Here is a 16,531-nt window from a genome sequence, read left to right as displayed (position 1 = left end):
TTGGGTCCAGGAAACGAATGAGGAGTCTCTGTTTACATTGTTCTTGTTGAGTATTGATTGGTAGCAAAGAATATCCAGGACACACAGTATGCACGGTACTTCAAACTGAAAAGAGGGAGCACTTTAGGACCAAATACTTAAATGCTACATCTAAATCCAGAGTTAACAGCATTAATTGGGGAAGGCATTCCTACTTATTATTATTCTGCCCAACTGAATTTCTGACATTTTCTAGAAGATTCTCTGGAAAAGGAATTTGCTGCTCCCGTTCAAAATTCACATACCTTAGAATACACAGGCAACATCGGGCATTCAGGAAGGCCATGGGTTTAGGAGACTGTATTCATGGTACACGTGTGATGCCAGCCTCCTCTACTTACAGGACAGTGTTTAAAGAACTAGTAGGGCTCAGTCTGAGGCAGGAGGACAATAACTTGGAGGCCAATGCAGGCAATTTATCCTGATCCTGTCAAAAAGGGCTGGAAATATGGCAATGGTAGACTACTTGCTCAGTTTACCTTCCTCCACACACATGGTAGTGAAACAAACAAGCAAGCAGTATGGTAGGCATCAAAAGGCTCTTATTTCCTCAGTGCGCTCTGATGGGGGAAAACAGGACATAAGGATTTGAAAATTTTAATTTAATCATTATGTCCTAAAATAGCATTTTATTCAATAGAATAACCAACAGGAGAAAGAGGTACTGCTATAATTTAACTGGGTACAGGAAGTTTTTAAAAAATGTTATATGTTGACACTTTGGAAATTTTCATAGCTTACATTGAGGTCATTATACCAATTAAATAATAGTGAGATTCAGAATACCTGACCTGCTTATTTTAGAGAAACCATGGGAATAATTGTACTAATAATCGGATAATCACTGAGTTGTTTCTATGACATTTATTCATATATATATATGTATATACATGTCTGATATAATATATGTGTGTGTGTATCTTAAATTGATCTAGCACCCCAAAGGAAAGTCCCCAAAGGTAGCTAGTGTGGTTATTCTTTTTATTCCCATCTCACAGATAGGATAACTGAATGTGATAGCTTTTCGTCATTGTAACAAATACCCCCAAGCTAACCCCATTCACAGAGGAAAGGGTTACTTGGTTCATAGATTCAGTTCACTGCTGCTTTATCTTGGGACCTGAGACAGAGCAGCACTCGGGTGAGAGGCATGTGGAGAAGGAAGATGCTCACGTCATGGCAGCCAAGCATCAAAACAAAAGGAAGTGAAGGAGTAGGACTCTCTCTATCCCCTTTGAGAGCATGCCCCCATGACTTAACTTCCTCTTAGGCCCCACATCCTAAAGACTGCACCAACCTTCCAGTAGCATCACGGCTGTTCTGGAGAACACATAAAATTCAAAATATAGCATGGAGGTTCCTAACCTGAGCTAAGCCAACTGAGAGACAGGACTCAGATCCAGCTTTTGGGTCCCATACTGCAGTGCTTAACTACTTTTACATAAGGTGGACATGTGCATGTGTGTCTCTGTGTGACTGTGTGTGTGTGTGTATATAAGACTGTGTGTGTGACCAACTTTTCACAAAGGACACCAAGAAACATGTCCACTTTCTTTAATTGTACCTGAGGTGCTAAATTGTACCTCTGTGATCAAACATGGCATCTCTGAAACTTGGCAACCACTAAATATAAGCTCTCCAAAAAGTTAAAATCACTGCACAAATGTTGGTCTTGCTAATTTTGCTGGCTTGAAATACAATTCTTTTAAAACAGACCTTGAATAGATGATATTGATACACCAATTCAGGGCTGAGTTTTGCTTGTCCAAATAACATTCGGCATGAAGTGCTGTCGCAACACCTTACGTAATTTCTCCTCGCCCTTCCAAAACCCAAAATCTTGCTCTATGATGTCAGCCAGAAAGATAATATTGGAGAGCAAAAAGGTTGTATAACTATTTCTACTAAAAACAATAACTCTTTCAAATCACCTACCAGTTGAGGGTGAAGTCGCTCTCTCAAATCAAATACATCATTCAAGAACAAAATCTCACAGGGATAGTATGCAGAGGAAAACATGAAGTGTCCCAAGAATGCTTTTCAGCATTTCAGCACGATTCCCAACACAGTGCTTCATGCAAAAATCAAGATGGTACCCGGATGCAGCTTCCGTCAGAGATCTACAGTACTCACACAACAGTGTTATTTCCCCAAGTTTTTCTCTTTTAAAAGTTCACAATGCTTATTAAGTTCACAATGCTTATTACGCTTATCTCAGACATTTCCCCTGTAGCTGATCCATTTTATACTAAAACTCTAGAGTGGTGTCCATCCTTCTGTGTTAGAGGCTCTTGACAAACAGTTGGCAGAAGGCTGTGCTCAGACTCAGAGCCATAAGCTGACCTGGTGAACTCTCACCCCACCCCCACACCCTAACATTTAATATCCTGAGCTACAGGACAACGGATGATGCTTGTGTTAGAAACTGCCAGGACAAAGGTCAGCTGGTGAGGAATGTCCCCAGGACCCTGTTCAGCCAGCTCAGTGGGTCTTAAGCCGAAGGGTGTGGATGAGAACCAGGACCCAAGGCTGCAACGGTTGAAGCCCTGTTACCCGAGCCAATGTAAACACCGAACCACAAATACTTCCCCTTCCTCCTCCAGGATCCAAATGTCAATTGCTTCCAGCTTCAAAGTTCGGAATCTCCACCACACCTCCCTTTGATTCAAGTTTGCTTGGAAAGAGAACAACGGGCCTGCCTCCATCTGTGTGGTAGAAGTCTGCTAGCCCAGTAATTAGAAGATGCAAGGCGTGCCCCAAACCTGGATCTCTAATTCACCCTAGAGGAAAAAAAACTGGCCATCTACCAAGCGACCACACAAACAATAGGTCAACCTCTCAAAAGGCCATCCTCTAGGTGGGTGGGACCCAAGACAAGCGTTCCTGGGATGGCTCAAGGGGTGTTGAGGGTGCCAGAGTCCTGAGCCTGGTGGCCTCTGGGAGAAGGCCTCCACCTGGGAACTGGGGCTGCAGGATGGAGCAGGGTCTCTGTTTTTCCTTACTCTTCGTCCCTACGGCACATTCTTTGGGCCGACAACATTAGGTCATATCTTACCACCCCTTTTTATCAGCAAGCACATCCTAGCCCGTTAGTGTAAAAGCAGCCGACCTTAACGATCTACTGCAATTAGTCTGCCAAGCGCTCGGGCCTCTCTGAGTGCTTTCTGGCATGGGTACGGGAGCTCTGAATAAATATTTTTGGTTGTCTATATTAGTCTGCATCACGTGACTTTCCCTGGGAAGATGTAAAGAAACATCTCCTCGTGCCAGATACGGCACTGATGGGCTAAAGAAAGGATCCTGTCCAGGTCCAGCTTAGAGAACCAGCGAGTTTATGGGGGTTACTAATAGAAGCATGGGTGACTCTTGGGTAATTCCAGCGCCAAGAATTCCTACTCCCAGTATAGATGACTCATGAGCGGCTGTGTCAAAGGAGTCCCAAGCCCCAGATGCCTTACACTTTATGTATACTTTAGCACCCCACCACGCACCCCACCACGCACCCCACCACGCACCCCACAAGACCTTGGGGAGCTGAAGCAGGATTATATTAAGGGGAGATTATGAAGGGGGAGAAAGGAAGGGTGACTGAACTCTCAGGTGAGGGTCTAGGGATCTTCCCCTCTTGTTCTCAACAAGAGAATGGTCCTGACAGCCTCAGGACCGTTACTATAGGCTTAACCATCAGCATTCTCTTGTAACTATAGCTACCTACCAAGGACCTTGCAGTCATGACAAAACGGAACCATGAGAACTACATCCATCTCTCCTGAGGACAGTGCCTACTCCCCACCTAACCAACTTCAAGCAGGCCACACCTATTAAAGGTCCCCAACATTACTCTATTTATGTGTGTGAATGTCTCATCTGCATGTGTGTTTTCTATACACGGCATTTGTACAGTGCCTGAAAGTACAGAAAGAGGCGTCAGATCCCCTGGAACTGGAGGGACAGATAGTCATGAGTTGCCATGAGGGTTCTGGGAATGAAAGCCAGCTTCTCTGGAAGAGCAGCCCATGAGTGCTCTAACCATTGAGCTCACTCATCATCTTTTATGCCTTTTAAGAGTTGTAACACTTAAGTCCAACATCCGCCTTTGGCTAAGATACCCTTCTATCCTGCCCCAGCAACCACGACCCCAGCTCTACACTCTAGGGCTAAGATACCCTTCTATCCTGCCCCAGCAACCACGACCCCAGCTCTACACTCTAGAGGACAGTCACGATAACTTTTTAGGTGCATTCCAGCTAAGTCTGTATAGCTCCCCCTGATTTTTGTAGCATTTGTTGCTTTGTGCCGATGGGGAAGGGGAAAAGGAGAAGAATCCTTTAAATACCAAGCTGGGCAACCCCAGCCTCATCCTGCTGACACTGCCCATCTCCCCCACAAGCCCAGCCCACCCTGTCTCCAAGCCTGCTTTGCTTTGCCTTGCTCTGATTCCAGCCTCATTTCCATAAAGGGATTTTTGTTGTTTTTCCCTCTCCCAGGCCATATTTTCATGATACATAATTTCCCTCGGGTTCATAGGTTGGAATCTGACCTCTGTTTTCACAGGGCTCTTTTCCTGGCAAGGAAGAGCGGGATTTTTTTTTCTTCTTCTTTTTTTTTTTTTTTTTTTTTTTTTTTTTTGTGTGTGAGAGCAACTTGGGACTCATCGGCACCGTACTGATCCTTCCAGGCACCGGTACTGATCCGCACACTAGCGCCTTCATTTTCTCAAGTGAGAAAATGCCTGGCCACAGCCTCCTTGGGACTCCATGGCGAATGAGAAGTGTCTGGAGGGCGGGGGCGGAGGCTTTAGGGTCTGAGGAGCCTGGGTTCCAAATCTGTTTTAATCACAGACGCTCTGAGTGTCAAGGGAAAGAGTGCTGGGGGGTCAGTTTCTTCATCTGTGGAGGGGAAAGTAAGACCTCGAGGAGCTGCCGCGATAAAGGATGTGGATGTCAAAGACATAAACCAGCCTAATGTTCCTGCCACGCGCGCATTTGTCTGTGTTTGGGTCCTCTCTCAGGTCCAAACATTTTCAGACTTTTTCCCAGTTCGGAGCCTGGCTTAACTCTTGCTGTTCAGGCTTTAGTTTCCATACCATATCCATATCCCCAAAGAATCTGTCTCCACCCAGCCCTCACCACACTGTGTCAAACACCCCCTTTTTGTATGTCTAGGGTAGACTAGATGTTTCTACATTTTATCCCCATTTCTTTACCTTTTATTTATTTATTTATTTATTGTCTTGCTCCGGGATGTCCTATCACAGGGGCGCTTCCTCATTCCTTTGGCTTTTCCTCACAGAGATGGTTTCTAAGATTTTCCTTGTTTTTCATGACCTGGACAGCATGGAGGGCGTTGGTTCAAGTAGTTTATAAACCATTTTTTTTTAATTTACGTTATGTCCGATGCATTTGTCGAGCTGAAGTTTTGAATGTGGGAAAAGGTATTCACCACGCCTCCTCGTGGGTACAGCTGTCAATCTGGCCTGTCCATATTGAAGATGACCTTGGCCATCTGTCTAGGGCAGCTCTCCCCACATCTCTCTGCTACAGCGGCCTTTTCCCTCCCTTATGTTGCTCTCTGCAGAAACTAGCCTCCATGCACAGCCCCCGGTTAGGGAATCAGGAGGCAAGCTCCTTGAACAGGATGCTCCTGCAAAAAGAAGAGCTGGAAAACTTCTACACGGCATAACTTTCTTCTGTTTATTAACTTATAAAGTTTTGGGCTATGGCAGTTTTGCCTTATATTTTAGATTTGAAATTTAAACTTCTCGGTTCATTTTGTTGCTCAGATTACTCCAGTTTTAGACACAGAAAATGTCCTTGTTTTGGCCCTTGTGTTCCTTTAGCATGCAATCATTGTATATGTGAGTGGTGTGTGTGTGTGTGTGTGTGTGTGTGTGTGTGTGTGTGCATGCATGGCATGCACATGTATGTGTGTCTCCAGGCATATCTCATACATCCCTGCCTAAACCCTAAAACTGCTCATTTCTTCTCAGAGCTCCAATTCCTTGTATTAAAGGAAGTATTAGAAATACTCCATGCCAGTGTGCTCACCATCACTGGGGTACCTCTCAGCATTAACTAACTCAGAGACATATACGTATTGGTATATGTATAGATGCATTCTTTTATATTTAAAGATTTTTGAATGACTTTAATTAGGCGCAGATGTGTGTTTCTGTATGTGGGTATGCGCACATGAACACGGGTGCTCGCCACGGAGGCCAGAGGAGATGGAGTCACAGGCAGTTCTGAACTATCTGACACGGGTGCTAAAAACTCAGCCTGGATGCAGTGGAGGAGCAGCACACGAAGAAACCAGTAAAGCTAATAAACTTTGTGGAATAATCTCTTTGTACACTGTGAAGATGTCATTCTGATTGGTTTAATAAAAAGCTGAACGGCCACCGGGTAGTGGTGGCACATACTTTTAATCCCAGCACTCGGGAGGCAGAGGCAGGGGAATCTCGGTGAGTTCAAGGCCAGCCTGGTTTACAGAGTGAGTTCTAAGACTGGCTGCATAGTTACTGGGAAATCCTGTCTCGTAAAACAAACAAACAAACAAACAAAAGAAAGAAAGAAAGAAAGAAGACCCGAATGGCCAACAACCAGGCAGGATTTTCAGGCACAGGGCAGTGGAAAAAAGTGGGAAGGAGACACCAGAGATGCAGAGCAAGCAGCATGGGCAGTACAAAGAAAAGGTTACTGAGTCACATAAAAGAATGTAGATTAAAAGGTATGAGTTAATTTAAGTTATAAGAGCTAGAGACAAGCCTACATTAGCAGCCAAGCTTTCATAATTAATAAACCGTCTCCGTGTCATTTTTTTGTGAGTTGGCGGTTCACAGGAAAATCTGTCTACAAATAAAGATTTGGCAAGAACATTGGGTAAAACAGAGATTTATAAGATTCATGACCGACAAGATAATGACACAAGAAGATGTTGCTTATGGAGGTTTATGCCATAAAGATTAGGGAGACCCAGGAAAAACGGGGCAGTAAACAAATACATCCGCTGACTGTGAGGCAATAGCTTGTGACTGGGGCTGTGGTGAGCATGCGCAAGGAAAAGAGAGGCTGGTCAGAGGGCCTACTGGTTAAGAGGATATCGTGCAAGCAGGACCATGGTGCTGCACACCTTTAATCCCAGCACTCGGGAGGCAGAGGCAGGCGGATCTTTGAGTTGAAGGCCAGCCTGGTCTACAAGAGCTAGTTCCAGGACAGTCAATGCTCCACAGTGAGAGATGTTAAAGCAAAGCAAAGAAAACCAAAACAGATCAAGAGCATGTGCTAGAAAGCCACTTCTTAAATTGTAACATTTTCAATTCTAAGAACTGAAGTGGTGTTTCTAGTATTTTCCAGAACTCCAATGAAACTGGGGGCCAGTGAGGTGGCTCTGGGGGCAAAGGTTCCTTCTGGAGCCTGACCACCTGCGTGCAATCCCAAGAATACACGTGTTAAAGGGAGAGAACCAAGTCCTGCAAGCTGCCCTCTGCCCTCCACCTATGCCCTGAGATGCTGCATTACCTATGAAGAAATGAGAATCCATTTGACACCAGACTTAAATCACAGCACCAAAGGCAGATGGCAATGGAGAAATATTTTCAAAATGTTGAAAGAAATTATCTTGAAGCCTAGAATTTTATATCAACAGCAACATCCTTTTATATATAAGCATGTAATAAAGCTATTTTATGAACACACACAGCGTTGATGCAAATATCTCGTTGGAAACACTCCTGAGAAAGCATTCCAGGAACACAGTCAGTTCAGCAGTGTTGTATAACGTAAATGCAGAACCATAGATGCATCCAATTCCAAGTGCCGCCTGGAATTAAAATTCCATATTATATCAGCAAAATAGGAAAGTGAAAAAGACAAATAATTTCATGCATGCATTTGACATGCACAAATTCTAATAATAGAGTTGGCAAATCAGAGTTAATGTATACTTCTGATTGATAGGGCTTATACTAAGAAAGAAGAGTAATATAATATTAACAGTCTCTCCGTGTTGTAGACCAATCAAGGCCAGATTGGTCTACATAATGAGTTCTAGGACAGCAAGGTCTATGGAAAGGGACACTATCAAAAAAAAAAAAAAAAGAAAAAGAAAAAGAAAGAAAGGAAGGAAGAAAATTAGTTAAAAAAAATAGGTATCATTCTCAACAAATTTGGCAAAGTATCTAGTAGGACCCTGATGCCTGAGAAAATAAAACAAGAATTGATAATGGAACTACGAATTAAAAAGCTTTTATACAACAAAATAAACAACCAAAAGTGAGGGGCCCTACAGGATGGGATAAAAATCCTGAGCATGTTCATGTAATAATGGATTGATATCTAGAATATATAAGGAACTCAAAAAGTTAACCCTAAACAACATTATTATTCAATCGATTATTGAGATAAATGGGGCATGGTGGCATACACCTGTAATAGCATCAGTGAGAAAGCTGAGGCAGGAGGACCCTCAATTTGAGGTTAGTCTGGATTACATAATGACCCTGAGGCCAGCCTGGGCAACAAATATAACAGGACCCTGTCACAATCAAACATTTAAAGGCGTCAACAAACATTTCTCAAAAGAAATACAAATAGGCCAATGAATAGGTTTCAGAGTTCTCACCTACGTTAGCCATCAGGAAAATTTAAATCCAGTAACCACTGAGATTCCAGCTAACCCCAGTCAGCTCTCAGCTGAACAGCAAAGAGCTGAGGAGGATGTGGGGAAAGAAGAATCTTTATCTATGATGGATACCTCAGTGGCTGCTCTAGTGCTGTGAAGAGACACCATGACAAAGGCAACTCATGGAAGAAAACATCCAGCTGGTGCTTGGCTTCCAATTTGAGGGAATTTGTCCATGCTCATCACGGAGGGAAGCAGGTAGGCATGGTGCTGGAGCAATAGGTGAGAGCTTTACATCCTGATCACCAGGCTGGGGAGAGAGAGAGAGAGAGAGAGAGAGAGAGACTGTGCCTCGTGTGGGCTTTTAAAACCTCACTTCCTGTGGCACACCTCCTCCAGCAAGCCCACACTTCTTAATCCTTCTCAGATGGTTCTACTCCATGGTAAGTAAGCATTCAAGTATATGACCTTTGGGGGCTATTCTTATTCAAACTACCATAGTGGATAAGATGGTAAATTATTCTAGCCACTATGGAAATCAGTATGGAAGGGCCTTACAAAACTAAATACAGACCTAACATACGATCTAGCTGCACCTTCCTGGGCATATACTAAAGGAAATGGGTTTTCATACAGTTGAGAGACCAGCATGTGCATGCTGATTGTGGTGCTATTCACGATAGCTGAGATAGAGAATCAGCTTGGGGACCTAGTAACAAATAAATGGGTAAAGAAATTATTATAAATATTATGGAGTATAAATTACAAGTATAATGGAGTAGTTTGGGACCATAATGAAGAATGAAATCATGTTGTCAGTAGGACAGTGAAGGCAACTGGAAGTCATCGTGTTAAGTAAACTAAGCTAGACACATTTTATCTCATGTATGGAAACTTAGAATGATGGTCTGAATGTAGAGAAGAGACCAAGAGGAAAGGCATGGGGAAGCAAGGATGTGGGAAAGGAGAGAACTAGGAGAACACATTAGGGAAGGGGGATTCAAACAACACATGATATGAGAAGGTGTGGAAATGCCACAGAGAAATGCATTAATATGTACACGAAATATGAGCTAATAATTTAATGAGAATGCAAACATACAACTATCAATACCACAAGTATAATACTATAAAATAATACAAATTGCCAAGTAGTAAGAGAAGAAGCATAAATGGCTTGTAAAATAAGAAAACCTTTAGCAATAGGCATTCAAGTAACCTTAAGGTGAACAGCCACAAAGTTTATTTTAGCTATTAAACTAGAAAAGAGGATACGGGGAAACCAAGCCCATCCTTGCAATCTTAGCACTCTGGAAGAAGGATGACCAACGCTCAAAATCATTGTAGGCTAAGAGATGAGTTCTGGGACATCCCGGGCTACATCACAAGATGCTGTTTCAAAATAAATGACAACAACAAAAAGTTATGGAGAAATTTACTATTTCAGATGATGAGGGTGGGGTTATGAATTGTTTAAAAACAAACCATTTACCTAGCAAAATAAAAGACCCTCTGTGAACCCATGGCAGTGTCTCAAGGAAATCCATAAGACTTTAGTATTCTAAGTTGCAGCAATTCCATAACAAGAATTTACTCCAAGACCATGAGACAGAAGCTATAACTCTGGGCACAGGGATGCTGCTCACAGAGGTCTGAATAATTATGAAATGTTTAAAATAAGCAGTAGTCAACCACCAGCAATTGACGGCATGGCTGGTGGAAATGATGGCGGCTACAACAGCCACTTCTTTTCCTGGCTTTGCTCATGCCAACTTGAGGAAAGAGGGTTTACCCTTAGCTCATGTTGGAGGTTACAGCCCATCATGTCAGGGAAGGCATGGCAGCAGGAGCATGAGACTGTGCATCTGCAGTCAGGAAGCAGAGATACAGTCAACTGGGACACGGCTAGCTTTGGCTTTCTTTATACTCAACCTGGGACCCCAACCCAAAGGATGGTTCCACCCATAGTCAGACTCCGTTAAACCTCTTTAAGAGATGCTCTCTTCACACACCCAAAGGTGTGTCTCCTGGGCGATTCCAAATTGACACTCAGGGTGAACCATCATACCATGTGATTAAAACATAAAAGTATTCTAAAGCTATTCTGAGAAAGAAAGCATATTCGAAGCTTCTGTATTACCAAACTGCCAAAAAAAAAAAAAAAAAAAAAAAAAAAAAAAAAACGTCTAAAAGAATATCTGCCAAAATGCTGAAATATTTCTATTACAGAAGGGACCTTATAAATGGTTTTCATTTCCGCTTCATACTTTCCATCACACTGCAGATTTGCTACATGAGCATATACTTGCCTTATGATAAAAATATGTAATATGTTAATTTTATAAATTATATTGGAGAAATGGAAATATACATTTATTGTCTCCTTCCTCTAATATATTCCTATTTAAATATATTCAAGAAAAATGTAGTATGAGGAAGCATTAATAATTTATATCTAGTGAGCCTGGTGAAGCATAAGGATTTCACTGGGCTTCTATTTTCCTTCTTGTCTACTAATTGGCACAGGTGTTCTGGCTGGAACCAACAGCCCTGAACTCCAGCAATGAATGCAGTGGCCCAAACTCTGAGAGCTGTTCAAGCAAGCTGAGTTGCTCATTGTTGTAATTATACTGAGAAGATGGTGCTGGGAACACTGGATTTCCATGTGTCAAGGACATAAATGCATACTTAATTCAGCCTGGCAAATTCAGTATAGTTATCAAGAACTTACTGGGGGGCGAGAAGTGAGACTGTAAAAACAAGCAGAGAACCATCGTTCTCAAGTAAGGACTTCATCCACTCATTCCTTCCTCTACAATATGTTTTTTTAAATAATTATTTACTAAGCATATATAAGATGCCACACGAGAGACTAGTTACTTGAAGGGGATGAAAACATAAAGAAAACATAATCTCCATCCAATGGAAGCTTTAAGTCTTGAATGTGTGATGATATATATCATATATATACCATATATATGTGTGTGTGTATGTGTGTGTGTGTGTGTGTGTGTGTGTGTGTGTGTGTGTATATATATATATTTGACCCTCTGCCCTTCATACCCAACAGCAGATTCAACCAATGTAGAAATTACTAAAAAAAATTAAGAAATAATTTTCAACAGTAGGGGCTGGGACCACATCTCAGTTGGCAGAGCGCTTGATTAGCATACATGAGGTCCTGGGGGTGATTCCTAGTGCTGAGAAAACTAGGCACGGCGATCCACACCTGTAATTCCAGCAGTCGGGAGGCAGAGGCAGGAGTATTGCAGATCATTTTTCAGCTGCCTAGCGAGTCTGAGGCCAGTACAGGCTACACGAGATTATCTAAATATAACTATCTAAAGAATGCAGTATAACAGCTATTCATGTGGTATTAATGGTATGTATAATCTAAAGGTCATACCAAGTACAAGGGAACATAATGGGGAGGCCATGTGCACATGTTAAAACCCCATCTCATACACGAAGGGTGAACACCTGCAGGTCTTCGTATCCACGTGAAGAGATCTGCAACCAAGCCTGAGGACACAGGACAACAGCTGTAAGGGACGAGCCGCACACACGGGAGAAAGAATGCGGTGTGACCTGTGCGTACAAACACGGCCGAACCTCCCTCGCAGGCAGAGTGTCCCCATGGGGGACGCCTGAAGGAAGTGGCCCTCATTTCATATTCTGCTTTGCTTCACCCAGGCATTTCCATTTGGCTCTTCTTTGCCTGCCCTGTTTCTGAATTTCTCCACCAATGAGCCCCATCTCTTTGTCCATTTAGTCCTTATTTTTCCTGTAAATTGTTTAACATATGTCTTTAATACGAAGGAAATTCTTCCTGTTATTATCCTTTGAAACACAATGTACTGCTTACAGAAAAAGTCATTGGCTCTACATTGTGGGATTTATGAAGTCTAGAGGAGCAAAATACATAATGACATATCAAAACAGAGTCTTGGCATATTTAAGACAGTTGACAACATCTACGTTAAGCGTTTTGGGAAGGCTGACATCTCGCCTCCATTCACTCGTTTTCTGTCTTTGAGCTGCAGGCCCCAGCATATTGCCCGCCTCCAAGGTGTTTTGCTGTGCTTTGAATACTGGGTCTGAAAGAGCAACAGAGAACAAAGGGAATGAGCGGGTATAAGTTGGGAAGACATTGGGTCAACATGACCCAATAATAGGAATAAAATTGTTTGGGGGCAAGCGGTAGCATTGGGATGTGAATGTGGGGGACGTAGGAAGGCTGAACTCTGACGGACCTGAAACCTCCACTTCCTGGTCCCTCCTCCCTGTGTACATTCTAGTCTCCGTGAACTCCACCACACTCTTCTCACTGTTATGGACTGAACTCTTTCAAACATGAGCCCAAAAAAATTTTTCCTCCATTAAGTTGCTTCTGCCAGGCATCTGCTCACAGAGGAGAGAAGTAGTCCTAAGGCAGGCTTTGCGATAACTCCTTCTATTGTCTATTGACGTAGTCAAATTGTATGGAAAGACAGCGACCGTGAAGACCATAAGACTTGATGGTCACAGCTGGGGCGATGGCTCAGTTGGTAAAACACTTCCCATACAAGCATGAGAATTCCCTTAAATCTGGATCCGCGGCACACACATAAAAGCTGGGCGTGGCAGCATGGATCTGTAAACCAGCATTGTTTCGGGGGTGGGAACTGGGGAGATGGGGGTGGATTGGAGAAGGTGGATACCTGGATCTCACTGACCAATCAGTCTACCTAGCCAAACAGATAGATAGTTCCAGGTTCAGTCAAAGACCCTATCTCAAGAAGTAAGTTGGAACATGCATCTCCGGCCCTCCATAAGCATGACATACAGATCTCATACTGGTACAGACATCTGCACATACCCAAATGAATATGCACGTACCCCCCAACACACACGCTAGAGGAAATGAATTGAGAGGTTTATGGTTTGCTCGTCACGTCCCCTACATGTTCACTTACGGACAACTTGGTTCCTACTTTGACAGGCGCAGGCAATGCAGGAGGAGGGTCTGGCTGGAGGCAGCCAACGACTGGAAGCAGGTCCTTCAGACTGGCATCTTTCCCTAACCCCTTCTTGACTTTATTTCATCATTGCCCTCACGTGAATGGCTTCCTCCTTGCCTCAGCCCACGGCAATGGAACCAACCTGCCATGAATTAAACCCTTTGGAGCTTTAAGCACAAATAAATCACTCCTCCTTTAAGCTGCTTTGGTTCCTATCTCTTTTCTCATGTATTTATACTTTATGTGTATGGGTTTTGGTCTGTATGTATGTCTGTGCACCACATGCATTGAGTGTCTGAGAGGATAAGGAGGGAGCGTCAGATTCCCTGGGACTGGAATCACTGGAAGCAGTTGTTAACAGCCAGGTGGATACTGGGAGTTGAACTCAGCTCCTCTGGAAGAGCAGTTAGTGCTCTTATCCACCGAGCCATCTTTCCAGTTCCTTTTACACTATTTTAGGAGGTGTTTGTCACAGAGAGAGAAAAAGTGACTGGCAAGACCGTTGGAAGTACTTACCTTATTCTAACGCAGAGGTAGATTGTGTCCTACCTGAAGCCCAAATATGAGCAGTTCCTCATGATGCCACACTCCAGTGACCATTGAAGGACAGAAGCAAGTCAGCTAAGGGGGGAACACATGTAGGTGGAGAGCAGAGACAAGTAGGCAAAGTCCTTACAGGCTAAGGCAAGAGATGACCCATTGCGTGTTCTAACTAGAACAATCAGCAGAACCCTGATCTAAGATCTGGCCCAAGAGCTGAACAAGTAGTGAAGCAGAGAAGCACACCTTCCATGCTTGGCCACTGTCAGGCTCTCCTTGTGTTTCTACTGTCTGGCCTCACACAGAACACTGAAGACCCGAGAGCTCAGCTGTTAACTAATGAATCCTAGGTTTTAATGCACAGCGTACTGGGCTAACACTGGAATAGGCAGTCAGAGACGGGCAATAATACTTATCAGGCAACAATCAAATACCTCACACACTGAAATGACCTCCCAAGAACTGCTGGGTTTATTCTCCCCCCTTGTAGTCCTATGGCTCAGCAACAACCAAGCAATGCAGAGATGTTTTTAATATTGAAACAAAACAAGACAAAAGCAGGTGGGATGGAGAGGGAAAGGGAGAAAGGAGGAGGTTTTTTGGGGACACTGCTAATTTATAAGAATTGGAAATCTAAAATTTCGCACATTTTTTTATTTCAGGTTCAATAGTCAATCCATCAGGAACCAGAATAATCTGAGCTTCCACATTCCCGACGAGGGTCCTTCTGGAAGCCCTGGGTGGGCATTCTTACTGTATCACTTATTGCCTGACTCGTGGCATGTGAAGTGGGAACATAAAACCTAGGGAAGCAGGCCAGTTTTTAATATCCAAACCACCAAGTCTAAATCTGGGTTTGTGAGCCTCCAAGGCTTCATTAGAGGGAAGGATAATATCGACTCAGCCCTCACCTCAACCCGCGAGACATCTGAATTCTGATTTATGATCTAGGCTGGACTGACATAAGCGATCAAGAAGTCTCATGTTCCGCTGCTTTTCCAAAGTGTAAAGTAATAGGGAAAGGACCAAACTTTGCTCCGTTGCTGATGGAATCGCCCATGGGGTCATGGGGGTAGCTGGAGGTCAAAGGAGTAATTTAGAACAAGCTGCATCTTCTTCCCAGATTTGCCACTGAATGGCTAAGCGGTGGCATTTAAATTCCTCTGACTTTCTGAGAGTCTCAGGTGAGAGAGAACAATGTTCCCTGCATTTAGAGGACATGCTTATTGCTCCTCAATGGAGGAGTGCCTGAGACCAAAGGGAAATGCCTGCTGTAAAGCAGGGAACGGGCTACAGGGATAATAGACAGTAGAAATGGAATATGTCCGCAAGCTTTTAGGAGGTGACTATCCCTTCAACTATGAGCACCTGATAAAAACTGCATTCATTTTTTTTAAAGGCTCATTTTTAAAGTTTTGTGTTGGGGGAAACGAATAACATTCCTAGATGAGAGTCAACATGTTTAGTGTAAGCAAGATCTTACAGTGTAAAAACGATTTTCACATACACAATCTAATTCTAACATCTGTCTGCGAGGAGGCTTTCTCGCTACAGAAGCACATTCAGGTTTAGGGATGGCAAGGACATGAACACAGAACACAGCAAACTGAGCCTGAGAAGGCCATGTGGAGCCAAGGCGACATCAACACAGTATCGTTATATGGAAGGGAGTTGGGCAAGTTGTGAAGAGCACACAACTCAACCCTTCCGTGGCACCTGTAAGAACAGCACAGCTCAAGAGAGATTCTGCAGAGCTAGGAAGACGGCTCTATCGGTGAGTACCCGGGTTTGACCCACAGCCCCCACATAAAGGGTTTGTGCTCCACAGCTGTGATCACAATAGGGGGCACTGGAGACAGGTTGGTCCCTGGCCAGTCAGACTAACGTGTCGGTGTCAGATGGGTAAGGCCCAGGTCTGCAGGAAAGACTCCATCTCAAGGAACAAGGTGGGGGCTGGAGAGACAGCTCAGCCAATAAGAACACTTGTGTAACTATAAAGATAAAAGTTCAGATCCCAGCCCATACAGGATAAGCCAGACAACCCAGGAATGCTTGTAACTGAAACTCCCAGTGACTTAATGCCCTGTGTTGGCCTCCACATGTAGCATGTACAGCCACACGCACGGGCACACACATATGTACACACACACATAAATACACACACATTAATTAAGCTAACTAATTCTTTAAACATCCCAGTGTGGGCCACACCTGAGGAATAACACCTCAGATTTTTCTTTGATTTCCTCACACATGTATGCATGCTACATTATTGTACACACATCCACATGCACGCACATAAATAAACACACATACAAATGAGATTTTAC

Source organism: Arvicola amphibius, chromosome 13 (assembly GCF_903992535.2).
Source record: "Arvicola amphibius chromosome 13, mArvAmp1.2, whole genome shotgun sequence".
In the NCBI taxonomy this organism is placed as follows: Eukaryota; Metazoa; Chordata; class Mammalia; order Rodentia; family Cricetidae; genus Arvicola; species Arvicola amphibius.
Note: the sequence above shows the minus strand (reverse complement) of the source record.